This window comes from Piliocolobus tephrosceles, unplaced genomic scaffold (genome assembly GCF_002776525.5).
Source record: "Piliocolobus tephrosceles isolate RC106 unplaced genomic scaffold, ASM277652v3 unscaffolded_262, whole genome shotgun sequence".
Taxonomy (NCBI): domain Eukaryota; kingdom Metazoa; phylum Chordata; class Mammalia; order Primates; family Cercopithecidae; genus Piliocolobus; species Piliocolobus tephrosceles.
In genome coordinates, this window is record NW_022308976.1 from 1,166 (window position 1) to 7,921 (window position 6,756).

Genomic DNA, 6,756 nt, shown 5'->3' on the forward strand with positions numbered 1-6,756 from the left:
GCATGCTCTAGAGGACTTCTGGACTCACAGCTACAACTGTACAAGTGCACACAAGTGAGTCTACCCTGTTATCCTCCACCTATTGATTGAGGATCGAACTGCACATTTCTCTTAACCATGACAGAAGAAAGCAAACAGTGAAACAGAATCATGGGTGATTTTTCTCACTTTCTCTCTTGTTTTCATTGGTTTGTCCATACCATTCTAATTATCATGAAAGGGCTCTGCGTGTAGAGAGATTGTCTCACTGACTTCCTGGATCACTGAAAACCATCAGGGTTGACGTTTCCTGATGCCCCGCAAATATTACCCCTCAGATTATTTTACACCTTGAGGGCATTTTGGTCTTCAGTTCAACACTCTTGCTCTTGCTCTTCAGTTAGCACTCTTTCCAACTGGGGCGCTATTTAGGGGAATTTAAAGAGAAAGCTGAGAAGAATAAACATTTACGGAGTTCTCCTGGCATTCAGTCTCTGAAAAAACCACAGTATAAACTATTCATGCGGCTTCTTACCTCTGTCAAATTGAAAATTAAAAGCCATAAAAGTGTAACACTGAAAATATGGCATCAAAAAGGATAAAGGTGGCCTTTGTAAAAATAACAAGAAAAGTATATTAGCCAATAAGATATTCTAACTCTTCATTTAAAAGTGCATCCTGGGCAGGACAGAGATGACTCTGAAGCGTTGGGCCTCCAGGACCACCCCTCTCCGCCGTCAAAACATGAACAGGTCCAAAACCATACAATGCAAATCACAAGTCTTAGTATAGCAGCAAAACCACAGCAGTTTTTTAAAAAGATTTAAAAAGGTTTTTGGGTTCCAATCCATATCATCTTCCAGCCTCAGCTGCTGAGCCTTGAAGACGGGGCGGGGAGAATACCTACATTGGTCCTTGTGGCTTGTTCATATTTCGTTTTTTTTTACAAGCCAGGGGTGAAATCCCTAAGTTCCTCTGGGTAGAAGCAGAGATGATTACAGCAGCAAGGCTGGGCCTGCGTGGTGGGTCTGAGACGCACGGGCTTCTCCGGGCTAGAGGCCACCGAGGGAGGGCTGCTTCCTCTGAGATGCTTAATGTCAGGAAGCGGCTTTATTTGCTTGAGTTTTAGCCAGAGGGGCTGTGGTGAGCTGACCAGGTGGTGTCACTGGATGGCGTGACGTAGTTTGCTCTGCGCCCTCTCCCCATGAGCGTACCCTGTGAGGGAGCGTTCCTTTTACTTAATCTGATTTCTAATTCGGAGGCACCACCTTTTGAGCGGCCGCTCCAGGTCCTCTGCCGGGAGCTGAGCATGCGCGAGGAGATGATGCACTGCATGGCGCCACGGCAGCCTTCTCCGCGGGTTTTGGCACAGACTGGATCACGCAGCCAGTCTTGGGCAGCATCCGCAGAGCATAGGCATGGTCCTCGTCTGCATGGTTATTAAGGTTCGGGTCTGACTTGTCGCCCCCGGCCAGGGCCTCCTCGCCCATCAGCTTTTTGGCCGCCTCCCCGTCCAGGAGGCAGTTGGAAGCACAGTTGTTCTCCTTGACTGACTCTCTCGCTCGCTCACCGTCCGCTCTTCGGGCGACAGCAGCTTCTTAGGGGGCGCGGGCGGCGGCGGCTGCTCAGCAGGCGGCTCCGCCCTCTTAGCGCCCGCGGCAGCGGCGCCGCGCATGCAGTTCACGATGGCGTTGCAAGCCGCGGCCGCCTCGGGGCCGCCAGGGGCGCCCGGCCGGGGTCGCCGGCGGCGGGCGGGCTGCAGTGACCGTCCCTGCAGCCGCCGCGGGGCCTGCGCTCCGCAGCGACCTGCTCGCTCTCCGCCTTGACATGCGCGTGCAGGGTGCGGTGGATCACGTTGTGAAGCCAGGCCAGGTGGCCCACGGTCAGGTCGATGACGCCGACCTGCGGGCCCTGCCACACGCTGGGGAAGCGGAGCTGGCCGCCCGCTCCCGTGGGGCTGCCGGCTTGCCGCGTCTGGTCTCTGGTCCACCACCTCGCTCCGGCCGTGCTCCGCCGGTTGGGCGCCAGGCTCAAGGCCTGGCCGGAGCAGCCGGGGGGCGAGTCCGCGGACTTGGAGGGGCCCTGCTTGGAGTCTCTGGGGGACAGGGAGTGTCCGCCTGGCTTGCCGCCCGCCGCCGCAGAGTCGCCAGCGGCGCTCAGAATGAAGTTCTCTCCCCGTTGCTGGAGAACCCGTTGAGGGGCTTGGAGTCCTTGACGTGAGGGATGGGATGGGCATGGAGATGGGCACCGGTAGGGGCACGATCACGGGGTATGGCACGAGCAGGGTCGGGGGCGGCAGAAGCGGGGCCAGCGACGGCAGCCCGAAATTCATCGTCCGGGGTACCCGCACCGGGCCATTTGGCGTCATGCTCACGACGGGAAGGGAAGACTCGGCAGCGCGGCGTCCGGGGACAGCGGGAGCAGCAGGCCTGGGGGGTTCCCGGGCATGGTGGGGGTGCTCGGGGGGCGGATGTGGGGCGATAGCATGGACTGGTGCATGGGGCCGGAAGTGAGGTCCAGGTTCCTGGGGCCGCCGGGCGGAGGCCCGATGCCGGGAAGCATGGGGTTAGACAAGGGGCTGTTGGGGTTGAAGGCGTGGTGTGGAGGCCTGCGGATGAAGGGCAGGCAGATCTGCTGCTCCATGAAGATGGGCAGCGGCACCTGGCACCTGGCCGCGGTTGTTCATCACCGTGGGAGGGCTGTGAGGCGGGACGCCAAGGGGAGGCCCGAGGCTAGCAGGTGGCTGGACGGAGACAGGTGGGATATTTGGAGTCTCACCGATGGGGATGGACTTGGGCACTGGGGTGGGAATTTCAGTGACAGAGCAATTGGCAGTGTCAGATGGAGAGACGGTGGCGGACGCTGACAGGCCAGAGCCCTGGCTTTGGCCAGCTGTAGCCACCGGGGAGGGGGCCTTCCTCTGAGCATCTGTTAGCGGGATATTCCAAGAGTCTGGAGTGAGCAGCTGCACCCCAGTGCCTTCTGCTTTGTTTTCCATGGGAGGATGTAATGTGCTGCACAGCCCAGCTGGAAGATTGGCCGGCGTCTCTTTGTAGAAAATGTCCATTTTGTATCATTCAATACATTGAATTTTGTATCATTCAATACAAAATGGACATTTTCTACAAGACAGAGCTGAAGCTTCTTTCCCAGTCCCCAAAATCCAGGTATTCTTTTGTGTGTCTTATGTGCTTACACCAGTCACATACAAGTAGTTCACAGTTATTCTTGAAGGCAAGCCTTGGAGTTTCTTTAGCATAGTGCAGCTGGGGAAAATTTTCAGCATGTCCATCTTCACCTCTAGTCTTAAGTAGGCTCATCAGCAGGCCGCAAAGCACTTCTCGCTGCAGAAGCTTTTCACCTCACTTCCAATACTCAGGGAATAGCGCTTGATTCCCACTTTCTGGCACCAGGCACACATTATTTGTACGTTTGATACATCATCTTCTGGTCAGCGCCCAAAGAAAATCAGTAGGGCATTAATGAACTCCACGCAATTAAACTGTAGATTTACCCCTTTGTAACTTTCATGCGAGTCCAAGAGTGAGGGGAAATTCCAAAAGTATTTGCTGGGACATCTGTCTCCTCCAACAGTTCCTGCTGGTGGCTTTATGAAAGGTGGTGGAATTAAAGGTATGATAATGAGCACATTGCCAGGATCCTTTGACCCTGCAGGTGAGTCACTGAGTCCATTGGCAGTGGCAAGCCCTGAATAGCCTGTGCTTATATTGTATGGTGAAATAACACTGTCCTTGGGTAATTTTGGTTTTGGCAAAGAATTTTCTTTGAGAACAGAAATGTGCTGCCGGCTCTCCCCATCTGTAGGGTAGCTCCTGAATTCAGTATCTTCACCACCTTTTAATTCAACTTTGTCATAGCCATACCAGCCAAGGAGTTCATTCATGGTGTTTTCTGCAAAGTTCTTCATCTCCTCATTGATGTCCCTTTTCACTGGGTGAGCCGGCTTCCTGCTCATTTATTTTCCGGAGGTCTCCCTTCTTTCTCCATTTCTGCTATGTTTTTGTGTCTGGTTCCTGTGTAGATGATATGGCTGCTGCTGCCGCCAGCAGTGGTGGTGCTGATGGTGGCAAGGCTGTCGCAGGCAGCGGTGCTGGCAGGGCGGGGCTAGGCCGGGGGAGGGAGGGCAGGCGCAGAGAAGCCAGGTCTCTTCTGGCAGCGAAGGACGTCAGTGGCTGTCACGGGGAAGGGTAGCTCCAGGAGTCTCAGGGATGCCGCCGCCGCTGCTGCCACTGGCCCTGCCACCCTCGGTGCCGCTGCCGCTCTCGCCGCCGCTGCCGGGCCGCATCCTCAGGCCCCTTGGAGTCGTCACGCATCTCCCGTCGCTCTGTCCCTACGCATGGGCGCCGGGAGCTAGGGCCGGCGCGGAGACCTACCCCGGGTGTGCGTGCGCGGCTGTGTGAGCCCGGGAGAGCGCACCAGCCCCGGGGCCCAGGAGTGACTGTATTAATACTAAAATAGCAAAAAATTTTGCCAGGAATAAACAAGGCCATTTTATAATGAGAAAGCATTTAACTGATTAAGAAGACATAATGATCCTATACGTGTTTATGCACCTGCTAACATAACGGCTTTAAAATATGTGAAGCAAAAATTGCGCGGTGGCTCACGCATGTAATCTCAGCCCTTTGGGAGGCCGAGGTGGGCGGATCACGAGGTTAGGCGATCGAGACCGTCCTGGCTAACACGGTGAAACCCCCTCTCTACTAAAAATACAAAAAATTCGCCGGGCGTGGTGGCAGGCGCCTGCAGTCCCAGCTACTCGGGAGGCTGAGGCAGGAGAATGGCGTGAACCTGGGAGGTGGAGCCTGCAGGGAGCTGAGATCGCGCCACTGAACTCCAGCCTGGGCTACAGAACAAGACTCAGTCCCCCCCCCCCAAAAAAAAGATAGAACTACAAAATGAAATTGATAAATTCAAAGCAATCTCAGATTTCAATACTCCTTGCTTAAGAAGTGGTAGAACAAGAAGACAGCAAACCATCAAGAGTAGAACAGACTTGAGCAACATCACCCTGCTCCAGTACCCATGGGACACCTATCAAAATAGACCACATTCCAGGCCATGCAATACATCTCAATGAAAGGATTAAAGCAAAAGGATGTAAGCCTTACAAAGTATGTCCCTGAACACAAGGTAGTCAAATTAGAATTCTATCAATAACAAAAGCAACTCTTGAAAATACTCAGATATTTGAAAACTAAGTAACATACATCTAAATACCCCGGGTCAAAAAGGTAATGAAAAGATAGATCAAAAATATTTCAAACTGCCGGGCACGGTGGCTCACACCTGTAATCCCAGCACTTTGGGAGGCCGAGGCAGGCGGATCAGGATGTCAGGAGATCGAGACTATCCTGGCTAACACGGTGAAACCCTGTATCTACTAAAACTACAAAAAATTAGCTGGGTGTGGTGGCGGGCACCTGTAATCCCAGCTACTCGGGAGGCTGAGGCAGGAGAATGGCGTGAACCTGGGATGCGGGGCTTGCAGTGAGCCGAGATTGCACCACTGCACTCCAGCCTGGGTGACAGAACAAGACTCAGTCTTAAAAAAAAAAAAAAAAAAAAAATTCAAACTGGATAAAAATAAAAAAATACAACATATCAGAATTTGTAAAGTGCACCTAAAACAGTACTTAATAAGCCACTTTGAGCACTGAGCGTCATATTACAAGAGTCTCAAATCAATGACCATGACACTTACCTTAAGAAACTACAGAAAAAGAAGAGCATATTAAACCCAAAGCATGCAGAGGAAAGGAAAAAATAAACCTGTGTCATGGTCTGAATGTTTGTGTCCCCCCAAATTCATATGCTGAAGCCTAATCACAGAGGTCATAGCATTAGGAGGTAGGACTTTTTGGAGATCGTTAGTACCTGGAGGCCACAGTCTCATGAATGGAATTAGTGTCTTTATACAAGGGATACCAAAGCTCTTCTTTGCCCCTTCTGCCATTTGAAGACACAGGGGAATAAAAGGCATCTGTGAATGAGGAAATGGTCCCTTACCAGACACCAAATCTGACAGCACCTTGATCTTGCATTTCGCACCTCCAGAACTGTAAGAAATCAATTTCTGTGGTTTAGGAGCTACCCCCTATAGTATTTTGTTATAGCAGGCCAAATGGACTATGACATCAAATATGAAACCAATAAAACAAAAAAATATGGAAAATTAATAAGACTAAACACTTCAAGGAGATCAATAAAAGTGATAAGGCTTCCTCTAGCCAGGATAATCAGGAAAAAGAGAAAATAAAAATTACTAATTTCATAAGTATACAAATTCTACAAATACTTTAAAAAAAGGTAATATTATTGCTTTTATGTGAATAAACAGGACAAGTGAGATAAAATTAACAAATTCCTTGAAAAACAAAAATTACCAAAGCTCCATCAAGAAGAAATAGATAACCTGATTTGCCTTACATCTATAGAAGAAAAGAAAATCATAGTTGAAAACTTTCCTACAAAGAAAACTCCAGCCTCAGATAGCTATGCTGGTGAACTTAACCAAACATAGGAAGAAAAAAATTCTACACAAACTCTCCCCAAAAAGTAAAGAGCAGGAATACATCCCTATGCATTACTCTGAAGCAAAATCAGACATTTATATTACAAAAAATAATCATAAAACAGCTCCCTTGGGAACATGGATACAAAACTTCTACCAATTTTTGAAGCAGCCAAGATATACTCCGTAGGTGAATGAATACACTGTGGTACAGCCATACCATGAAATATTATTCAGGGGTT

The 6,756-nt window shown here is 50.6% G+C and overlaps 1 pseudogene; it reads right to left on the reverse strand.

Annotated features, from left to right (window-relative positions):
• Positions 1-1,213: 1,213 nt before the first annotated feature.
• LOC111535754 lies at positions 1,214-4,104 on the reverse strand (annotated as a pseudogene).
• Positions 4,105-6,756: the final 2,652 nt, after the last annotated feature.